Source organism: Thermobia domestica, chromosome 3 (assembly GCF_964235325.1).
Source record: "Thermobia domestica chromosome 3, izTheDome1.hap1.1, whole genome shotgun sequence".
NCBI classification, from domain to species: Eukaryota; Metazoa; Arthropoda; class Insecta; order Zygentoma; family Lepismatidae; genus Thermobia; species Thermobia domestica.
The window spans coordinates 233,449,428-233,474,254 of NC_137456.1; the positions used below are offsets into that span (position 1 = coordinate 233,449,428).

At 38.7% G+C, this 24,827-nt stretch overlaps 1 protein-coding gene across 2 annotated transcripts in view; it reads right to left on the minus strand.

The window, feature by feature from the left end:
* The window catches only part of LOC145680977 (liprin-alpha-2-like), a 339,480-nt gene that overhangs the window by 152,108 nt on the left and 162,545 nt on the right, over positions 1 to 24,827 (minus strand). The window lies entirely within an intron of this gene.

Consider the following 24,827-nt stretch of genomic DNA (forward strand, 5'->3'; position numbering starts at 1 on the left):
AAACTATACAAATTCAATACTCAAACTTGAAGTAGTACATCTATAACTATTCCTTGAATAGAGAAATAAGATAAAAGATAAATTCTGTTCCTCGAAACTCAAATCCCATTAGTCGCTTTCTGTTCTTACTATATAGCAGGCACGTAGCCAAGAGGGGTCCAGGGGGTCCCGACCCCCCTTCAAGACCAGAAATGAAAAAAATTAAGGAGGAATGAAACGAAATGAGAAAAAGAAGGATCAGCATTAAGAAAAAAACTACAGTAGGCTTTTGGTTACTCTTTCTTATGAGGAGATTTGTATTACTTGTAATCCATGGTGGCGAGGTGAGTGAGATATCCTGGAAGAGTCAGAGAATTTGAAATTTTTAGAAAAGTTACGGAATTCTCAGAATTTCTGCTACTAGTCAGGGAGATCTCAAGCTTTCGAAAGCATAGTGTCGTTGTGTAACAGCGTGGAAATTTTTTATTATAATTTTTTGTCATCGCATCCTTGCAGTGTCAAAAATGTTATTTCAAAAACAATTTTCTACTGCTCCTTTAACTTGTCATTTGGAACAGACAGTAGTTGACGGAATAATAAAAACAGAAATATATGTGGAAAGTTCTGTTATTTGATTCAACAGAGAAAGGAACGCAGATATTGTAAAATATTTTACAAGATATTATTGAGTATGTACTTTTTATAATAGTGAATATGTACTTTTAATAATATTTGAGATCATAATGAAAGAAAAATTGTTATATTTGAATGAACAGAGGAAGGACGTAAATATTGTAAAATCTTTTTCAATACTTTTTTTTTATTATTATTTTACTCAAGATTTCTTCATAGTTTATTAAAATACTTACCAACATATCCTCATTTTACTGTCCTAACAAACCAATATATGCTGATAGTAAAGTAGTTTAGATTGATCGAGCTCCTGGACCTTCAGAATTTCATGTCACCCCCTCCCCCCGTTACGAAACCCTGGCTAAACGAACACATATGTATGTTCCAGTAAAATAGTTTAGAATGATCGAGCCCCCGGTGTGATTGATTGATTGATTGAAAGGGTTTAAATAAGCGCGTCGACATCGAGGTCTTTTGCACCCTTCTCTGACAGGAAAATTGAAGTACCCAAGAACAAAAAAGCATAGTATCACAGATATAATAAAGTAAAAGCAAAGTCTGGAGTACGTAAAAGGTGTTCGGTCATTTATGAATTAAAATGTCATAGCATTCAAGAAATGTGCAAACTCGATACACAAACACAAGGACGGGTTAGTACACAACAGCATGTTAATCTTCTCTGCCGGGGCAGCTCGACAATAGGTGCACACACGTGGGGCAGCCCATAATTAGTAATGAATATGACAGTGCAGTAAAAAAGATAAAAGCAAGGAAATGCTATGACAAGCATAAAACCACCATGAAAAACACAAACGGTAGATAAAAGCAGAAATAAATTAATTAAAAGAAATGTGACAAATGCACTCACAGATCACGCAAGACGTGCAAAGACTGCAAGTAGGTGAAAACTTGCTGGATCATCTGGACATCGTCTCCAAGCAAGGTAGACAGATCAGCTGGTAAGCCAAGGCGGGCTCGCTTAGTAGCAAGAGGAACACATTCCACAAGAAGGTGGCGGATGGTCAGGAATGCACCACACTGGGTGCAGGAAGGCGGGTTCTGACGACGTAATAGGTAGCCATGGGTCAGATGGCTGTGCCCGATACGTAATCGTGCCAATCGTCGTTCTTCCAGTCCTGAAGGACGAGAACTCGTGGCCCAAACACCAAGTCGCGGCTTGACAGCATGCAATTTATTCTGAAGGTGCTCATCCCAGTTTGTCTGCCAGCGCTGAAGGAGAAGACGGTTGATTACAGGGCGAATATCAGAGCTGGGGAGCGGTGACGGATACTCAGGTTCTGTAAGGGCAGCTTCTTTGGCAACACGGTCAGCACGCTCGTTCCCTGGAATACCAGCATGGCCAGGCACCCAACAAAATTGGACATCGCAACCTGCAAGTCGTAAGGAATGGCAAGAGAGTAGAATTTGCTGAACTATAGGGTGCACAGTTGACACATCCGTGAGACTATGTAAAGCGCTGCTGGAGTCAGAGCACAGGAGATCATGTCGGAGATGGCGTCGACGAATATAATGCAGAGTCTCCAGAATAGCAACCAATTCAGCAGTGAACACAGTGGAAGTAGGATGGAGCTTCAAGCCAGCGCTATGATCATCCGTGACGAAGGCACAGCCAACAGAATCTTCATGCTTCGAACCATCCGTGTAGAAGACAGCGTAGGTACGGTACGCATCCAGAAAAGAGAAGAACTCCTGACAAAATTGTTGATTGCTGGTAACAGACTTCTTAAATTGCGTTAGATGAAAGCTGACAACTGGTGGAAGAACTGTCATGGAGGAATGGGCAGGAGGCCCAATGGATAGATGGCAGGGACATCGAGTCCAAGAGAAGCCCCAAGATCTATAGCACGAATGCCAAAAGGCCGGGTAGCAGTAGGTCGTGCTTGATATCTGTCATAGCGAGCACCAGCCTCAAGGGCAAAGGCCGAAGGATGGTCAGGTACGGCACGGATATGAATGTAATAGCGCAGAAGCAGGCAGTCCCGACGGTGGGAAAAAGATGGTTCATGAGCCTCGACATAGAGACTAGGAATAGGGCTAGTTCGGAAAGCTCCAAGCGCCAAACGAAGGCCAAGATGATGAACAGAATCCAGATGACGTAGGATGGAAGGTCGAGCAGAACCATATGCAACACAGCCATAATACAATTGGGAGCGGATGAGGCTACGATATAGACGCAACATCACCACACGGTCAGCACCCCACGAAAGATGGGACACCAAACGTAGTAAGTTCATGGAGCGGAGACAGCGGTACTTCAGGTCTCGAACGTGAACAGCCCAGGTAAGTCGTCGGTCAAACTCCAAGCCCAGAAAACGAACATGATCCACATAGGACAATCGAGAACAGCCAAGGAACAGCTCAGGATCATAGGCACAGTGACGAAGGCGACAAAAATGTACGCAGTGTGTTTTGGTGAGAGAAAAGCTGAAACCAGTAGTGGTAGACCATCGGTGAAGGCGGTTGAGCGCTAACTGCAACTGGCGAGTAACTGTACGGAGATCACGTGAGCGACAGTAAAGTCATCCACATAAAGCAGCCCATGAACAGAAGGGGAGAGCTGCGACATCACACTGTTCACTGCAACAGCAAACAATGTGCCACTCAACACACTACCCTGTGGAACGCCATTCTCTTGTGGAAACGGAGCAGAAAGAGTAGCTCCAAGCTTGACTCTAAAAGAACGTTGTTGGAGAAAATTCTGGATGAAGAGAGCCAAGTGGCCACGTAAGCCCCAGAGATGGAGTTGACGCAAAATGCCATATCGCCAAGCGGTGTCAAAGGCCTTTTCAAGGTCAAAGAAGATGGCTATGAGATGTTCTTGATGACGAAATGCATCCTGAATAGCAATTTCAAGATGCGCCAAATGATCAGTAGTGGAACGGAAGCGCCGAAAGCCACACTGAAGATTGGAAATGAGGCCATGGTGTTCAAGAAACCAGACTAAGCGGGTATTGATCATCTCCAAAAGATTACACAAACAGCTAGTCAAGGCGATCGGGCGGTAGCTTCCACTGGACGTGGCAGGTTTAGCAGGCTTCAAAATAGGATTAATGTATGCTTCACGCCAGGCATCGAGGAAAGAGTCTTCAAGACAGATGCGATTGTACAGGTCAAGATGATGTTGCTTGGCATCGTCAGGCAGGTGCCTGAGATAGCATAACATATGCCATCAGGACCAGGTGCCGTGTCCTTTGTAGAATCCAAAACAGCAGCAAGTTCAGCAGTAGTAAAAGGCAGATTATAAGCTTCGGCGGTTGCAGAGCGGAACTGAAGTGGCGTACGTTCGGTGCGTTGTTTATAAGTGAGGAATCCAGCTGAGTAGTGAGTAGAACTGGATACATCCGCAAAATGACGACCTAACGCAGCAGCAATTCTGTCCTGATCAGTGACCATTACACCATCGATAATAAGGAATGGAACCGCAACGGAGGAAACATGTCTCTGTAGACGACGAATTTGCGACCAGACCGCTGTCATGGAGCTGTCAGCAGTAAGAGAAGAAACATAAGTGCGCCAGCTATGACGCTTATCTTGCTTAATCAGATAGCGGGCTCGAGCACGAAGAAGACGAAATTGAGCCAAATTATCAGCTGTAGGAGCACGATGAAAAGTACGTAGTGCTCGACGTCGGGCCAGAATAGCGTCACGAATCTCCGCAGACCACCAGGGAACGGTGCGTTTACACCGGGAACCAGCATAGATAGGAATAGAGTCGTGTGCAGCTGCCAGGATACTCTGCTGAAAGGCCTCACAATGACCATCAACAGTAAAACGAGGTTCTAAAGTGAAATGAAAAGTGGCGGAAAAATGATCCCAGTCTGCTCGACGTAGATTGTAGGCAGTGAACGGAGCAGAATGGATGAGCGGAAGACCATGCACAAGAATAGGAAAGTGGTCACTGCCACAGAGATCATCATGCACGCGCCAAGTAAGATGGGCACCAAGTTGAGGACTGCAAATGGAGAGGTCCAAATGAGAGTAGGTACCAGTAGCAGTAGTAAAATGTGTGGGACTGCCATCATTGAGGAGCAATGAGTTTGTGTTGTCAAGGAAAGTGGCAATCTCCTGACCTCGCGGCTCAGTACGAGGAGAGCCCCACAGTGCATGGTAGGAGTTAAAGTCACCCACAAACAGAAATGGGGATGGACGCTGTCGGGCAATCTGTTCAAGATCGACAGCAGTAAAGACGTCATGACGCGTAAGGTAGATACAACAAAAAGTAACAGGTTGTCTTAAGAAGACACGAACAGCTATAAGCTGGAAAGCACTATTCACATGGATGAGAGCAGAATGGTAAGCATCAGAGACCCCGATTGCTACACCACCTGCTGCACGACCTGCAGTAAGCTGATCATGACGATATACAGTGTAACCAGAGAGAACTGAGTTGCTAGTAGAGGTAAAATGCGTTTCCTGAAGACAGAATATGGTAGGATGAAACAATGTCAATAACTGCTTAAATTCCTCGTAGTGAGTGGAATAGCCATTTAAATTCCATTGAAGAAGAGACATGTTCAACGAGCATCGAGAACAAGAAGCGAGGTACTGCGCTTGCCTTTTTCACGGCCTTCCACAAGGGTAAAATTATCGAGCTCCTCCTCCACCATATCATCCATAAGAGACTCGTCATCACTAGATGGACTACGTGACGTATGCTTCTGTTTCTTCGCCCCAGGTGGGCTAGAAGACTGGGTGCATGAAGATTTCTTCGATGCCTTGGTAGAAGAAGCTGTGGAGGAGGGAGAGGCAGCCTTGGAAGCTTGAGCCAGGAGCTGTTTTTTCCGTTCCTTCTTAGTGAGGGGTTTGGTAGGAGGCTGGCTGTTTGACTGCTTCAAAAACTGGGTTATGGAGTGATTAGAGGCAGACGAGATAGAGCCAGCTGCCGGAGAGGCAGAAGACTGAGAAGCAGGAATTGGCTTAACGATTCGTGGAGGCGAATGATCAATCAATGGAAGCTTAGGTTGCGAAGCGGATGATGATCGGTGCTTCGTGCGGGATAGCCCTGGGTTCACAGAAGAAGCAGTGGTACGGGACGCCTTGGAAGAGACTGGCGCACTGGGAACCTCAACGCCAGTCTGGGTAGCAGAATTGACTGAGTACCTTGTGATCTGCTGGTCTTTAGTAGGGAAGAGAAACTGGTGCCGAAGGTAACTTTTGGCTGTAGCCTTCGTTTAGCCTCAGCTGCGGAGATCTTCTCGATTACCATCAGTTCACGGATCTTCTTCTCAGCCATAAAATTAGGACAGTCACGTGACCAAGCTGGGTTGCCACCTTTACAATTAGCGCACTTCGATGGGGCCGCACATGGGGCCGGACCATGAGCTGCGGAACTACAATTGCCACAGATGGCAGAGGCATGACAAGAAGGGGCTGAGTGGCCAAAATGTTGGCAGTTAAAGCACCGTAGGGGTAGTGGTATGTACGGGCGGACCTTCAAACGGTGGTAAGCAACGTTCAAATGCGTTGGAAGGTCAGGTAGAGCGAAAGTTATGATATAGGAATCCGTGGGCTGTACTGTACAATTTCTCTTCGTAGTAATTCGATGGACGTCTGTCACATGGCTATCCGTAAGTCAGGCACATATTTCTGCCTCTGGTAACTCTCTCAAATCGAAGCATGTGATGACTCCTTTGCTAGTATTTAACTGCCGATGAGGCTCAACCAGAATAGGAACAGGTCCTAGCTGAGTACTTGCTAAAAGTAGTTGAGATTGTTTTTCTGATGTCGTTTGAACAAGTGGCGTTCTATTCTGTAATTTACGAATATGTCCAGGAGGAAACGTTCCTGTGGCTATATGATGAAGCTGACGATGAACTATAAAGGGTGACAATTTACTTAAGGCTCCAACTGTGTCAGTTGATCTGTCTTTGATAATTAAATATCTTGGTCCAAGACCAAGCTTTTCGTCTCTCTCTCTATCCTGGGTGGGTGGTTGATGCGAAGCCATAACTGAAGAAAGACCAAAATCCTCTCAGCTTCCCCGTCGTGGTTCGAAGCGGCCAACGAGGCTGGCAGGTCCTACCTGCATGACCCTTGTCAGCAAGCTAAGCTGTGACACCAAGTCAAAATGACAAGGAGGCAGAGCCACTTGCACCGCCGACTGATGGGTACTTTTGAGAGGACCCACGTCTCACCGTGTAAGGGGAGGGACCAATGGAGATTCCCGCACCGCAGACTCCCAGCATTCCCTTTCAGGGCATCACTCCTTCCGGTCCTGCTCGGTGCGCATGCGCTGCACTCCTCCGTCCCACGGCCCCGGGTCCAGCGTCATCCAAGAAATTCCAAAAGCAAAACCAGTCCATAGCAAGGTTGTCTTCTAGAAAGAGCAGTCCATATCCGAAGCTTATACTTTTACGACGCTCGATCGCAGGTTTTAAATGCCGAGTGATCGGCCCGGCACAACCCCCAACCTGAAGGACCAGTGGCTGATTGCAGTTCCGAAGAACTGGGCGATGGGGGCGATACATCCCGACGCCGTTGAGCCCCCGGTGTGATGACCACAGTATTTCATGTCACGGACCCCCCCCCCTTCACGAAATCCTGGCTACGTGCCTGTATATAGAGTTTAAACATTAAAACCGAAAGTGGTAATTGATGTCTCACTTCCGGTCGCAATAAGAATACAATCAGAGTTTAAACATATTTTTGGTATAAATCCATATTAAAAAACTGCATATCGCTAATTATTATTATTATTATTTTTTTTTTTTTGTTTTATCTATTATCCGATTTAGGTTGTAAGGGAAAAACGTAATTTTCACCACACACTGTTTCAACAAATAGATAAAAAGTCTAGACAAAACTCATTCCTAGGACACTGAATCGATTGCAAAATAATGCATCTCAACATCTCTTATCATTTTTGCTTTATTGAATTAAGTATTAAAAGCTGGAAATACTAGTAAATTTTAACCACTTCCGTAGGATGTTGCAGGTGACATGTTATCTTGGAATAAAAAAAAATATATATATCTTTCAGTTTTACGTCCCATGGATACGACATGTAGGTCAAAGGAGACGGTCATTATGAGAATGAAAGAAATTATGGAATGAGGAAATTGGGTGGAAACGGAAGAACCCCGAGAAAATCCACATATACGCTAATTCTCCACCAGAAAGCCCACTTGACGCGTGCTAAAATCGAATCCAGGACGCCACGCATCAGAGGTGAACGTTCTACCACTGAGTCACCGCAGCTCCTGTTGTTTTGAGACGCTGAGCCGATTGTAAAAACCAATTGTCGCTATCTATTGCCCTTTCTGTTCTACAGTAATGAATGTTGAAACCGGAAATGGGTTTATTTCTACCACTTTCGGCTTGAATAGAGGAGATGGAACCTATTCTTCGGACGATGAATCTATTAGAAAAACATTCTCAATATCATTTACCGTTTCTGCTCTACAGAAATCAGTACTGAAACCGGAAGCACAAGGATAAGTACAAGTACTTTCGGTTTCGGTCGAATGTTGCAAATGGTGATTAAATGTTCTCTTAAGACGCTGAATCCATTGCAAGAAAACCTTCTGTCACTATCTGTTACCGTTTTTGTTCTATGGCGATAAACGTTGAAACCGAAAAAGGTTGATTTCTTCCATTTACTGTTTAAATACACGGTTAGCCTAGGATATGGAATCTATTTTTGAGACTCTGAATAGATCAAACCACGTCTCAATATCTGATACGACTTGTAGACAGACAGACGGATATTTCCGTTCTATAAAACTTCCGACACTTATGCACAGCATAGTTCGGAAGTCTAAAATATATTGGTAAAAACAGTCTCAATAAGGGTTGCCCACGAGAGGGGCCAGGAAAAATTTTCGAAACGAGACAGTTCTTCAAACATAAACAGATACGGTTTTCGAGGGCTACTTGTGTGAAACGAACCGCCTCTGGTCAAAATAACCACAAACAATAGCGTCAATAGAACTCGTGATGTATTGACTACCCGTCCCCATATTATATATAACATTCCAAATCGACCGCTGTTCAACTTGCCCTAGAACCAGACAGTATAGAAAACGAACCAGAATAAAGGGGAAGAATATTGACACAAAATGCACACTATTCCTCTGTATTAAAAAATAAATAAATAAATAAATAAAAATTTTGTCTGTGGATACTGCAAACGAAGTTCAAAGGTAATTATGTAACAGCACAATCTGCTCCAGCACTGTTTGGATATAAAAGCTTGGCGCTGACTCGCAGCAATAAACGCAGACATTCGACAACAAAATTTGACGTGAAGTATATAACGCAAAATATGTATAAAACTCCTGATGCGACAGTCCTTACAGACTAGGATCTACTAGCCGACTTGTGGCACTCATATCTTTGGGTTAATGTGTACTCAGCACATTGGCTTCTCTCGCCACTAATGTATCCTACTTTCCTGCGGTTTTCTTTCAAGTAGCTCCCAAATTGTCTTCACGACACTAGGTGGACGCCGCAAGGCACCGTTTGGTGACACCGAAGAGTCACCTATCTTTTCTCTCCTTGACTCCGAACTGCTTGACTGTGTTGTTCTAACAAGAAACGGAGTTCCAGAAAAAATAATGATGCACCTTACAAGGATATGAAGCTTCGTATACAGCTCATTGAACCTTCCCCAATGTTATGCATTGTGTCCTAGGTTTCCATCTCTCAGTCTCTTCATTCCCGTGTTAGTTCACCAAGTGCGGTTGTTACAATATGTAGTTTTTCAGAAGAAGCCAAATATATATATATATATATATATATATATATATATATATATATATATATATATATATATATATATATATATATATATATATATCAAGGTGTGAACTTCTTAGTGGATACCAGCCCTTTTACAACTGTAACAACTTACAAAACTAGCTGGCTTAGCACCGTGAGAGCTAGACACAACCGACAAACTGCAAATTTTAAGCAGTGATTCCTCACATCAAAGAAAGAAAAAACTATGGGGAAAAGTGAAAGTATCACGGTGTTCAGTGGTAGAGCACTTACCTCCAGTGCGTGGGATCCCTGTCCAAGTTTGTGGTTGAGAACATTGTGCCCATGGCCTTTGGGAGTATTCCCGTTTCCTCCCACTTTCTCATTCCACCAACTCTTCCATCATCATTTACTTGCTTTAATCATAGTCTCCCTCAGCCTAAAGGGCATAATCGAGAGACGTTAAACTCAAATATTTCATTTTTTCATTGACACCTGAACATATTATTATTATTATTATTATTATTATTATTATTATTATTATTATTATTATTATTATTATTATTATATTATTATTATTATATTAGCGCGTTCAAAAAGTCGCACCGCAGTGGATTACGACAAACAGATAACCACCAATACTTCACTAAAGTAAATTTTGAGAATGTTTTTTCTTAGCTTGAAGGCGCATGTAGATCCTTCTACGAAATTTTGCGAACATTCGAAGTAAGGATTGTACAAGGGACATGCCGAAAGTTTTAAGATATTCTGTGAAAAATCCATTTATTTTACATAAAACAAAGAATCTCAAAATAGTCCCCACAAGCATCAATACATTTTTGCGTTCTTAATAACCACTAGTCAAATATTTTTATTTATTTATTTTAATTATCAGAAATGTCATTACTATAGACCGTGATAGCTCCTTCGCTCATTTGAAAGCAGGTCTTCGAAGCTTTTTCTTGAGGTCTGGGAAGAAAGCATTCACACGGAGCTAAATCTGGAGAAAAGGCTGGGTGGGGTAAAATGCGGATTTCACTTTCCTGTAGGAACTCCAAATTTTTCGCCGCTATGTGTGGCTGTACAGTCGAGATGAAGAAGGAAGTGAGACAGTAGAGATTTCGGTGAGAAGATCTCGAAGCTTCAAAAACACTCGGAAGGGAATAAATAACGTACCACTTTGCTCTTACTGTACGTCCAACATCTAACTGTATAGTCGCTACATGGCCAATCTTAGAGAATAAAGTACTAACTGTATCCACAATACGTGCTCTTTTAACTTTCGAAGGTGGAGCTTTAATTTGAAAACACCATACTGTTGGTTTGTTTCGGAATCATATTTGTAAATCCATATTTTATTACGTGTGATGATTTTATAAACGTCTTTACTTTGCCCCTGCGGAAATCTTGTAAGCATATAGCGGCACCACTCCAAGCTGTCGTATTTTGCTCATGTGGGACCTAACGGCTGCAACGCTTGTAAAGGTCGAGATAATGTTTTATTATGGACAAGGCTGCCGTTGATCCAATCTTCAGCGTTAGCTGAATTACCACGTATGCGATAGGGTGATTCTCTATCATGAGATTTCTCACTGCTGCGACATTTCCAGCTGTAACTGCGGTGCTAGGTCGCTCAGAACGAGGCTCTTCTGTCAAGCTTTGTAGGCCGCGTTTAAATTCTGCAAACCAATTAAAAATGGTTGATCATGAAGAGACAGAGTCCTCGAAACAATTTTCTAAACGATCATGGCACTACTCTTGACGTCCAGGGGGGACACTTTCAGCACCTGCTGTGACGGTCATGTATTCAGCATGAAACAAGGTACGTGTATTGTGAATTTCATTTTCCTATGTATATTTGTTCGGAAACTATAACGTTTTTTTCGGGTTCGAAAGCTAGTGGGACGCACTGTGTATATATATATATACCACCCGACCGATCTCGATCAAATTTTCAACGGGGTTTAGCCTGGAATGTTTTTTATCATTTCACTTTGACGGTGCAACTCAGAGGAGGGGGTAAATACATAAAAATGATGGAGAATGACCGATAATTAGTGTTGACTCCGTTTTCGGGGTCGCTGAGACGAACAGTGACACTTCCGAAGGCGGTTAAATACAAATTCAGCTCGAATTAGTTCTAAGGGAGATTGTGACATGTAAAAATAATTGAAAATGACTGATATTAGTGTCGAATTCATAGTTTTGGGGTCCCTAAGTTTATTAGTGATACTTTTGCTGAACTTTATGTCCAAAATGAAACGTACTCTCCCCGAGCAAAGAACGGGCATTCTGCCAGTCTATATATATAAATGAAAGTCACTACATTTGTGACTTCGTACCTCTTAAACCGCCCGACCCATCTCGATGAAATTTTCAACATAGGTGATGTTCGGGCCTCGGATGATTTTTATCATTTCATTTTGATGGTGAAACTCAGGGGAGAGGGAGATGTATAAAAATAATCGAAAATGATCAATATTACTGCCGAATCCATAGTTTTCGGGGTCACTGAGATGAACAGTGACATTTCTGATGCCATTACAATCCTAATTCAACCCTTTATGTCTAAAATGAAACATATTCTCCCCGTGCTAGTGTCTGATATTGTGAAAGAAATCCCTGTTTACTAACAATGCATACAAGTCATTTCCAAATACTTACAAAATTCGACAAAAATTAAAATTCAATTTTCTTGACAAATCAATTCTTCCCAGTTATTAACTTTAACGTCCAGTTCCTTCCATTCGTAAACTATGGCTATACAACCAGAGGGGCCACGCGATTTTTTTAACGGGAAGTTTCATACACAATAAAAGAAATATTCCCAGAATAGTAGAGAAATTACGATGTACGTTCATAACGGTATTGATAAAGGGTTAAATTTTAATTAGCTTTTCCTTAGAAAAGGAAAATCTACAGGCATCCGATGTTTTATATCCGAAAAAAAAAAAAACTTTCCTCACAAGCTCATGATGACTAATACACATCTCGAGATGAAGCTTTACAGAAAATTGCATTCAGCTGAATCAAGTCAGCTCTATGATTCCACCATGGCCAGTAGAGATGATATACACATTCGCAACACTAAATATGCGGTAAGATCGAAAACCAAAAATAAAAAATGCAAAGGAAATGTCGAAAGATCTTCGAATATCTTGTTCCGTGGTTAGACCTTCCCTTCCATCAATCTTCCATTTTTTTTTCTTCGTTTCCCCCTTTCCTTTTCCTACGATCTCAGATGGCTAACCACCCTACATCCTTTACGGAGTCTCTCCCTATTCCTCAAGATTCTTCAGTTTCTCAGAAGGAACATTCCAATTTTTTTTTTTTTTTTTTTTTTTCGTTTCAAGCTGACAAGATCTTAAGCTTTTTTCCCCTCTCAACGAAGCCACCAGAGTTGCAGTTCTCAATGTCAAAAGTAAGTAAGTTCCTAAGACGGAAAAGAAGCGAAAAACAGAAGTAGTGCCTAACGAAAGGGTTTGGTAGCCAAACGATAATGAAAATCCAGCTTTGTTTAAAAAGTAAAACACAGTAATACCATATATAATTGTATCTTACTTTACAGGAGCAAACATTCTGAAGTATTCATTACGCTCCTCCTCACTATTTTAGTACGTAACACAAACATTACTAACAAATTATATCTTCTAAAATGAGTTATCATTTTATTCTTTCCAGGTCCCTTCTTAGGGCAAAAATCAGTTGGAGCAGTTATGACGCTATAATTGGGTATCACAATTCTGTGATGCAATGTACTGCAATGTTAGCCAAAAGTTCAACGACATACGTTGTTCTCATGTAAAAGTCGGGCGCTAATAACACTAATGCATACAGGTTGATAGTTTTTGTAAACTATGAGACGAACAATAACGAGTGAATACAGGACTCACATTAACGCAGTATCACATTATATTTACTCTATACTGAATGTTAATACTGATAATTAAATTGAGACACCTAACATAACAGACTTGCACTAGAAATGTGAGAGAGATGTAGGCTCGAATGATTAAATTTTTAATGATAATAATATATTTTTTTCTTAATTTTCGATTTAATCACAACTTTTCAAGGAGTTACTTTCAATTGATGTTAAAAATTATTCCTAACTGAAATGTATACTCCGCAAAATATTTTTGTGGTTAATTTCGAAAACTTCATGGGTGGTCCTACTACAGAAATGCAGGCATCTTTTATCGAAAATGGTTCCAACATACCTTGAAATCAGGCTCATGAACTCATGAATTTTGTGACGATAAAAGGTTATCGCAGATTATCATATGTGCGCTGTATTTGGTATGACACATATCGTATTCAAATATTTCAGACATTACAAAACCGCGCTCAGGAATTGTAACTATCATTTTTAAATAATTTCTGTAATTCCTGAATCTTTAGGATTCCAAGCTTTCGACTCTCCCCTGGAGTCTTGGTCACAGAGATTAATTCTTTCAGTTTTACGTCCCACGCTTATGCCGGCTAAGCTAAAGGAGACGGTGATGATGAGAAATGAATGAATTGGTTCAATGAAGTGGGAGGAAACAGAAGAACCCCGAGAAAACCCACGCATATGGTCCACCACAAAATCCACTTGGCGCGAGCTGGAATTGAACCAGGGACTCCATGCACCAGAAGTGAATGCTCTACTACTGAGTCATATTACTCATATACTGTATGGTGAGATGTACAGCGGGGGACACTTCTAAATGGTACAGTTATATGGAGATTTACGGCTAAGGTCCCATTTAGAAGTGTCCCCCGCTGTACATATGGTTTACTTTCATGCCACGTGTCATGGATGACACTGTGCTACGGTTCGTCTATGATTTTCTTGTCCTTCCTGAATCATTCATTTGTGTTATCATCTCTCTTTTTATCTTTAGGATACATCTAAAATGTTATTAACTTACATAATTAGTCGTAATTTTCGTTCATTTCATTCCGCTTTTTTTTAAAAAAAAAAAAAAACATTACAAGGATAGTATATGTCACACACGAACGTTGAAAATCATCGGATCTTGATCAAATCTGGCATGGTGGTAGACCTTATCAAGGTTAGAATGTATATGGAACACTATGGTATGCAGATCTTTGGTTCCTGAGATATGAGTCATCAAATTTGGAATTTGGACTTACGTAAATTTTCGAAAAATGCTACTTAAAACAAAAATTCCTGGAGCAAATCTATTATTACGCGTTAATTTAAGGCTCTACTACTGAGTCACCGCGGCCCTCATGATTGATATCGTATGTACTTGGTATTATACATTAATATTACTCGTATATTATATTTCTTGTAGAATTAACAAATACATATTAAAAAGTATATTAAAATGACAACTTCATTGATATTTTTCTCAATCTAGATTTTTTTTTAAAAAAATAATAAATTAATTTTCCCATGCCCCTTAAGTGTTATCCACTCAATTTTATATAACTTTCATAACTTAAGACAATTCTCATTGCATAGAAATAAAGAAAATATACCTTTTAAATTTTAATGTAATTGATTAAATTTGACATTAACGTTAATTTTAACCGTGAGTTATTTTCTGAAATCGATTTTTAAATTATGAATTATTTTTCGTTTATCTTAATTTTTAATCTCAATCCGCTAAAATTTTCATTATTTTTTTCTCAAGTATGATGAAATGCATAGAGTGATAAATGAAAAGACTCTGAAAAAAAAAACAGTCCAGTAAGATATGCAACGACAATATCAGCTTACATGTTATGGAAGTGGGTAAATAAATCTGATTACATTGGTTGGCACGGTATACGCCCTCAATGGTAGATTTCTCTTTCTGCGGCGATAAAATGTCGGGTTTACTAAGACCCGTGATGGCACAGGTAACAGTTTACCGGATAAAGTGAGTTACGATTTTTGTCCTGGTCAGCAGATCTGGGTCTCGCTTCTCATCGAGTGACTTACGATAAGCCCGGCGACGAGAGAACAACTAAATAATATCAGATATACGGCATTAGTGCAGAATTTTATAGTGAATTACTGATGCCCACTACTCAAATTACAATATTCACGTGTTCTATTTCCAGTATCCCATTAGTTTTTACTCAAGATACAATGTCTTGAATATTTCAAAATAGCAGAATGCCCGTTCTTCTCACGGGGAGAATAAGTTTCATTTTGGACATAAATGAGAGGATTTGGATTTAAACGGCATTGGAAGTGACATTGTCCGTCCCAGCGACCCCGAAAACTATGCATTCGACACTAATATCGGTCATTTTCGATCATTTTTAAATATCTGACCCCTGTCCTCTCCTACGTTCCACCGTCAAAGCGAAATGATAGAAACTATCCAAGGCTCGAACCTCATCTATGTTGAAAATCTGATCGAGATCGATCGAAATCGGTTTCCCAGTGAAACATAATACAATGGTTTTGAGCCTGATCACACGTCGCAAAGATTACAACAAAAAATATCAAGATACTGTTTGGATTCATCGGAATTACATCCTAAGTGACATTTTTTCGGTAGTTTTAGAGGACTGTCGGTAAACTTTGACATCGGGGAAACTTTGACATCCTCCATTGCAAAAATAAATAAATAAATAAAATAAAAATAATACGTAACTTTTATTTTATATAATTCTCACTCCCTATGTTCTGATAGTCCTTTAAGTTATCTTTCAATGCCTTAATATACACACATACGAGAGAGAAAATAGTCGATTTCGTAAGAAAGAAAGAAAAGTATCATGTTAGGTAAAATTACGTTAGCAGACTCAAAATTCTACGTGTGATTGTATGAAGTTTCCTGATTTCCAGGTTACTAGGACTGTTATGTAAGGTATCACAAAGTTGATGATTTGTTCCATCACTGCTTCAGACAAAAGATTGATTGAAGACTCGTACCACGTAACTCTAATGAAAAAAAAAAAAAAAAAAGTGTGAGAACAAGAAAGAGCATGTACCAAAAATACACAAACTGCAAACTAATCCATTTGCTTCCATTTACTAAGCGAAGCGTCTGCGTTATCCTCTAGCAGATTTCAACTACTAAAGGTAAATATAAAGTATTCACCACAATACGCATCGCTAGCAGCACAAGATCACAATGTAAAGATGATCTGTAAGAAACGCTTCAAAAGCTAAACGATCTTCTGGAAGACAAATGTAAGATGAAAATCAATAAGGAGCAAACGGAAGTTAAGATGTGTTGAAGAGGAAGAAACCATCTATTCGTATATAAAGGGTAAAGAACTGACCCATAGAGACCTTCTAAAATTTGTTTCAACTGACTAACGGGGAATTTGAATGTGACAATGATAGGATGTAGCCATATGTTCCTAAAATAATAATAATAATAGCAATAAAATAATAATAATAATAATAATAATAATAATAATAATAATAATAATAATAATTTGAAAGCTCATGAACACGCTTGGCCAAGTTTTAGAACATCCGTCATATTTATATATTGCGAAAACTAACTGAAATTGCTTTTAAAGAATTGAACTGCATGACTTCCTTAAGCCCTAGAACTATTTAACGTTTTGGCACTTTAAAAATGTTATATTCTTATTATGTTATAAAAAAAGTTATTCAATACTAGCATCAATTACCCGCTTCGCTGGGTTAAGACAAAAAAAAAAAAAAGTGATACGTTCCGTTAGTCAGTCATTTTACTATTACTAAAGCACTCTTTGATATCGATCATTTTCGATGATTTTTATATATCCCCTCCACACGTTGCGGGACACGGCATAGGAAGAAACTATGAATTCGACACTGGATATGGGTCACTTCGATCATTTTTAAAGGTTTCTCCCCTTCCCCACCTTTAAGTAACACAGTAAAAGTGATATGACAAAAAATATCTCAGGTTTAAACTTAATCTAGATTGTAAATTTGATCGAGATCGGTCCTGTGGTTCAAGAGTTATGTTTTATTAATTTTATAGATCTCTCTCCTTCCCTTCCCCTCCTCGAAGTTTTACCGTAAAAGTAATATGATAAAAGTCACAGCAGGTCCGAACTTCATTTCAGTTGAAAATTTGGTTAAGATCGGTCAGGTGGTTTAAGCGTGATGAAGTCACAAAGACAATTACTTTTATTTTTTTACATATATATCTCCCCCTTCTCCCTCCCCTACGTTGTACCGTAAAAGTGAAATGAGGATAACATCCCAAGCCCGAACTTTATCTATATTGAAAGTTTGATTGAGATAGGTCGGGTGGTTCGAGAGTTCTTAAGTTTTATTCAATTTCATATATTTCCCCTCCTCCCCTCCCCTCCCCTAGGTTCTACCGTCAAAGTGCAATGATATAAAACTTTCGAGGTTCGAACCTCATGTATGCTGAAAATTTGATTGAGATCGGTCGAGTGGTTCAATAGTTATTAACTCACGAACATAGTCACTTCTATTTTTATATATATACTAATTTTAGTATATCTCCCCCTCCATCCCTACGTTGCTCCGTCAAAGTGAAATGAAAAGAATATCCAAGGCACGAACCTCATCTATATTGAAAATTTGATCAAAATTGATCCTTTGGTTCGAGAGTTATTGAGTTTTATTTATTTTTTATAACTCCCCTCCTCCTCTTCCCCTAAGTTCTACCGTCAAAATATAGCTAAAAACACTCCCAGGCCAGAACCGCATCTACGTCAAAAATTTGATCGAGATCGGACGGGCGGTTCAAGAGATTAAGAGTCACAAACATAGTCACTTCTAATTTTACATATATAAATTTCATCTAACTGTATACGGTAATACCGAATTGATCGAGTGTTATTCAAAGTCACTTCTAGAACTGTTACTATTGGAAGAAGAAATGGAGTTCCCGGAAAGCGCTTGAAGGTAATTAAAACATAAAAGTACAGACAAATGAAAATGGAAATGAACTTCTATTAGTTGCCAAAATGATACGAGGACCACGCCATATATTCTGCAATACGGAGAAACTATAAGAGATAAAGCTATGCCTTTTTTCTCGTTACAGATGAGGCGTCGAGAAGATTGAAGAAGAAATAAGGAATTTCAGCAAGCGATCTCTAATTTTTGAATGAGTGTGACATTTTTGATTGAAAGTGTGGACATACTCGTTGTCAGTGGAGCTGTCACATGAAGCAATTCAAAACATCATTTACTTAACTTTCGCATTAACTCTAAGAGAGAAATACTGTCACGAGAGATGAAGGTAAGGTTTTGATGATGCTGCGCCAGTAATGCAACAGTGTTTTGATGGTACGAGGACTTTCAAAGAGGGCGGAAGTCGTTGCAAAAGGAACTCCCGTAAAGGGAAGACCTCCGTGTTCAGCAACGCAGGAATTATTGAGTATTGTGCAAGACATGATCTCCAAAGATTCAAGATGTACCTATGCAATGAGAGAGGTGTTAAGCATTGGACCCTCGTCAGTGCACACAATTTTACATCAATATCTGCAACTGAAAAGGGTTGTTTTTTGGTGGGTGCCTCATCAATTGTCAGACATACTTCAAAATTGGTGGTCAAAATTGCACCTGAAATCTTAAATATGTTAAACTGAGGTGGACTCCAGATTATTTCTAAAATAGTTATGGGTGATGCAACCTACATACCATTTTATGACTGCTCCACTCGCCACAAAACGCGTGTATGGACCATGAATATGGTCCGACACCAACAACTATGAAAAAGAGCGAGCAATTAAGTCATGTACAGTGTGTTCTTCTGTAGCACTGGTTTAGTCACAGCTATTCGATTAAAAGAACAGAAGACTGTCACAGCAAACTGGAAAAGAACACGCTACAAAGCAAACAGTGCAGTATCTCCAGACTAATCATGTCAACATATTTCAGCATTCTTCTTATCTTCCTGATTTAGCTGTGTGTGACTTCTAGCTGTTCTTTTAACTTGCAGAGATGCCATTTTCCCTCAGAAGACAAAATTGAAGTATTAATCATGGGCATTTTGAACAGCATTCCAAGACAAGAGTGGCGCCGGGCTTTTGACTTGTGGAAGCAGAAGTGAAATAAGTGTATTGGCGCTCGAGGGAATCACTCTGAGCCTATGTAACAAATGTTTCTTTACGAGAAGTATAGTAAAACGTTTGCAAAACTTTTGGAATGACCCTCGTATAAAAGTTGAAATGGTAAATAATAGAAAAATGTATGAATATAAATGTGAATAAGTCTAGTAATATGGATAGTAATATACGAATTGCGTGAGTAACACAAAGTAAAATATGTATATTATGAAATTAAATGATTTTCCTAAGTTTAATGTTTCATGGTTCAGCCTTTTTGGCTAACGGAGACGAATGATTCATGAAAATGAATGATTCTCAAAATATTTTTTTCGTGCTCTCTCACTGGGAAATAGTGGATACATGTTATTGCTATCTGTCTTCGTTAGTATGTTATTATTATTTATACAGTATAATAATAATAATAATAATAATAATAATAATAATAATAGCGTACTAACGAAGACAAATATCAATATAAGGTCTACATGCTATTTCTCATGTAAAATATTATTAGGCAATAAGCAACTCTGACTTGAAGAGAATCTAAGCTGGACATCTCCATAAATGGCGAAGTATCTTGATTCAACCTAGGTGCAAAATAAACATACATTCAGAAATTAGGTGACGATGGAAGTGTAAAAAAATAAAACAAAAAGAAAAAAGAAAAAATAATAATACAGCTGGTAGAAAATGAGGTAACATTTCTAAGGAAAGGATTCATTCAAGATGAAGACAGTAGACATGTCAGACAAGATAAGGGTCAAATGTAAAAACTTGTTTAATAACACATTCAAATATGGCAGAGCTTCGACGGGAATAGAACTTGGGATTCCTGCGTCGCAAATGCATATGCTAACTATATAGACACGAAGGAACCCTTCGAGAACTGTATCTCAACTCACAGATAGTGCTCACATGTGGTAAGATCTATGGTTTGCTTTCATGCTGTGTGTCACGGATGACAACCTGCTATGCGTCCTCTACGATTTTCCTGCCCTTTTTAAATCATTCATTTGCGTTATAATCCGTCTTTTTTATCTTCAGGACACATCCAAAATATGTAATGAACTTTATTTAATTAGTCTTAATTTTCGTCCTTCACTTTTTTCCTTTTTTTAAAAAATCAATCACGAAGATAGGTGTGTCACACACGATGGACGAAACCCATAGGATCTTTACCAAACCTGGCACGGTGGTAGACCTTTACAAGGTTAGTATGTATATGGAACACTATGCTATCAAGCTTTTGGTTCCCGTGATAAGGGCCATCAAATTTGGAATTTGATCCTAGTCAAAAAAAAAAAAAATGCTCTTTAGAACAAAAATACCTGGAGCAAACCTATTATTGCACGTTAATTTAAGGCATAATGAAGTAAATGAGAAGGTTGATTAGTTATGTCGTAAATGCAGTGTGTACCAATAACAAAGGTTCGTTTAATGTAATGTTATTAAAGGTTAATTTGAGGCATAAGAAAGTAAATTATGAGAATGTTGATTAATTATCGTAAATGCAGTGTGTACTGATAACAACGATCTGTGGAATATAAACCTGTTATTAAACGTTAATTTAAGGCGTAAGAAAGTAAACGTTGATAGGACTGATTAGTTATGTTAATGCAGTGTGTACTATCAATAAATATTAGCTTTTAAAAACTCAATTAACGACGATTGTTTTTTCGACAATAGGAAAATAATTGACTTTATCCTGCGTTATTTTCAAACATACAGGGTGGCCCAAAAGTAGGTATACACCTTTGCATTGGTCAAGTATAACATTCTATCTAATAGGTTTATTTGCTTCGGCTGTTCCGGGCTTAATGTATAAAGCAAAAGACATTAAGAACAAATAATAAAGAAACTAGGTCCACCGGTTTGATAACAATGCAATACAGTGAGCTGATCAGCACGGGATTGTATACCTACTTTTGGACCACCCTGTATATTCTACGATGTTAAATTTAACGAACAGTCTTACGCCAACTTCATGAACTCTTCGATAAATGAAGTTAAGAATGAACAAAAAAAAAAGTTTTCAGTAGAGACAACATATAACTAGGTTTGATAAGGTTCGTTGCAGAGCTGACTGGCTAAAATTTTACGATCAGTTAATCCTAAACGAAAACAAATAATGAGGAAAGAAAATAGGGAGATGGCGTATTTCGAATACTAATCATGTGCTGACAGAAAAAAAAAAATGCAGCTTTATTCTCCACTACGCAAATCAAAGAGAAAACCGGAAGACTAACAAGTTACATGGATAAAATCAATAATAACAAATAACACTACTAATCAATTAACCTGTCAAATGACCGAAAGGTAAACTAATCTTATCACAATTGGCAAATTGTAACAAGTAATTGAACGCGTCATTTGAAGAAGGAAAACATTCCAATTTTCGTTTAAATGTGGTTTTAAAGGCAATATGTACACATCCAAAAGACGCATCTATTGAAAAATTAACTTTACAATCACACAGTTTTGACAAGTACTCAACAGCATAACATAAATTTAAAAAAACAAAATATTCGTTTTTGCTTTTATGAGGCCAGCAAGAAGTTTTTATTATTATTATTTTCTCAAAATCAGCTAAACGGAAGGTTTTCCTTCATTAAATGGAACGTTCAACTATATTTACTTATGAAGTAGATAACTAACTTGTATGTAGTGGTTTCCTGCGCTACCTCAATTATCGCCAAAATGTGAGTCCATGAAATACAAAGCTCATCTCATCCGAAATCCAAAACATGAAATACACATGGGTCATGGGCTTTCTTTTCTGTGTCTAACTTCTCTGATACATTAAACTTAGGCCCCACGCATCAGAAGAAATGAGACAGATCTTTCACAAGAAGTACGAATTTACTATATGTAATTCAAAGCATTTAGAGAAACCGAACACAATTTCGTAAGACATTTTTACGACTGTATAGCAATGCCAAACAATAGCCTTCATTAGGAAGCCGGAAAGAAAGCATACATTATGCTTCATGAAATTTGGGTATTTTTTCAGACTGCACAACTATAGTGGTCTTACACAATGGTTATGTCCATCAGCCTGTCTATCGTCAGGAATCAAAGCAGAAACAATAAGAGGTATCAAGAAACAGTTTCTCGAAGTGAATTCAATGTCCTGAGAATCGATTATATCCCCTATCTTAATCCTCCGTTCATACCATAAATGAGGAATCAACGATTTCCAAGATTCAACATTGAGCTTCATAAAGGACAACCAGCGAGAAACTTATTGCAATGGATTCAGTATCGTTCCAAGAATGGGCCCCGTTTCCACTCTTAAATCTACTAAATCTGGAAGTGGTAAAGAAGTACTAGCACTTTGGTTTCAACATTGATCCCAATAAAGCGAAAACGGTATATATATATATATATATATATATATATATATATATATATATATATATATATATATATATATATATATATATATATATATATAGATAGATAGATAGATAGATAGAGAGAGAGAGAGAGAGAGAGAGAGAGAGAGGAACTGTACCAAAAGTGGGCCCCCATTTTGTTTTTCCATATATCTAAGAAAATATCGATCAGAAAAAAATGCTATTCAGGCTGAAAATAATATGATATGTAATTGCTTTGCTTGTTTCTTCCCATAACAATCAAGGAAAAAATAGGTTGAGAAAAAATGGATTTTCACATGGACTGCATTTTCGACATACGAAAAAACTGTTCCAAAACCGGGCCCCTTTAAATTTAGATAAATTACACAAAGCGAAAACCTGTATTACTTTAAATGAGTTACGTATTTAAGCTAAAAACAACATCCTAAACACTGCGGATTGAAATAAAATGAAATATGAATGTTTAAAAGACTTTATTAGAAGAAATTGAAACAAAATTCCGAAAAGTAAAGAACACACTAAAATTGAACTTAAAACTTAAATATTCCACATTCTAGTGGCCGCAATGCAACCTGAAAGTACTTTTCTTCACTCCAGCACAACCTTTCAAATAGATTAAACTTGTAAACTGAAAATGTCTAAACTTAAATATTCCACATTTTACTGGCGGAAATAGCAAATCAAATGTCTTTTTTTTTTAAAGCTCCAGAGCAATCTTTCAAATAGACTAAACTTAAAGACTGAAACTTTCAAAACTGAAATATTCAATATTCTACTGGTAAAAATAAGAAATCTAAACATCTCTCTTTCTCCAACCTGCTTATTTGGCATTTAAAAAAAGAATTCTCAAACTTCAGAACCTACACTTCCAAATTAAACGTGACAATTGAAATGTTTCACAAACTTAAGATTGCTACTGGCAAAAGTCACAAATATAAATGACTTTACCAGTCTCCTTACAATCTACATGGGCCCACTAAAAGCACATGACACAATGGACCCAGAGTTCAACTCTCGCATCAATCGAAAAATTTTCAGTGCAGAACATGCAGTTGGCATCGTCATCCGTGGACGGTGTTTTCCCGGTGGAACGTTTAATGTTGAGAATATTGTTGTTGCTTCATTATATCGGAGATTGAGCCACAATCACAATCGTCTTCCTTCGCTCTTCCTTTCAACTTCAGCGGTGTCTTTTCCTTTCCCGGATCTGGCTTAATACTACATGCTCTCGACCACGATATTGTGTTGTTAGTTTCGTCTTGGTTTTGGGCATTTTGGACCTTTTGAAAATTATAAATAAATTGCACGAGTCATGAGAATTTGGTATGAAACATATCTTTTACTTTTGCACAACATAGTAGGGGCTCGCTTTAGGATTGACAAGGGGGCCCACTTTATGACCATACATGTTTTTACTTTTGCTGCAAATAATTTGTCACTCGTACGTCTAAATTACTAGCTAATTACATAAAAGATACCTCTTACAATTAAGATTAAATAAATAAATAGTTGACTCACCTCTTTACTAACTATGGAAAACAATGCTTGCTCGTCGGAGCTTCAAAACTTTCCACTACATGAAAACTCGTTAGATGTTGATTGCAGAACAAAGGATTAACTGATCGACTCAGGAACTAGCGCTGTGTGCAACAGTAACGGTAAACTACAATTCAGCTTATTTCTAGCATTCTACGCCAATACCCGGAGCAGCAATTGAGGGGGCCCGCTTTATGGACCCGGGCCCGGGTTTGGTACAGTTCCTCTATATATGAGAGAGAGAGAGAGAGAGAAAGAAAGAAAGAGAGAAATGACTTTTCAATACGGATTCAGAGTGTGAAAAATAAGTTTCATTTCAATGTATATACCTTTATTCAAACCGTCGACCATTTCCGGTTTCAATGTTAATCCCAATAGAAAAAAATGACAACAGATAACGAGAAGCGGATTTAGTGTCGCAAGAATAGGCGTTTTCCACTATGATCTGTCTACTAAAAACCGTAAGTAATAGAAGAAACCTATCACAGTCCGTTTCAATATTGATTCCCATAGCGAGAAAGAGGTAATAGGAGGGGACAAACGATTTTCTGATATGATTTTAGCAACCCAAAAATATACTTCATCTCAGCTCTTATGCTTCTA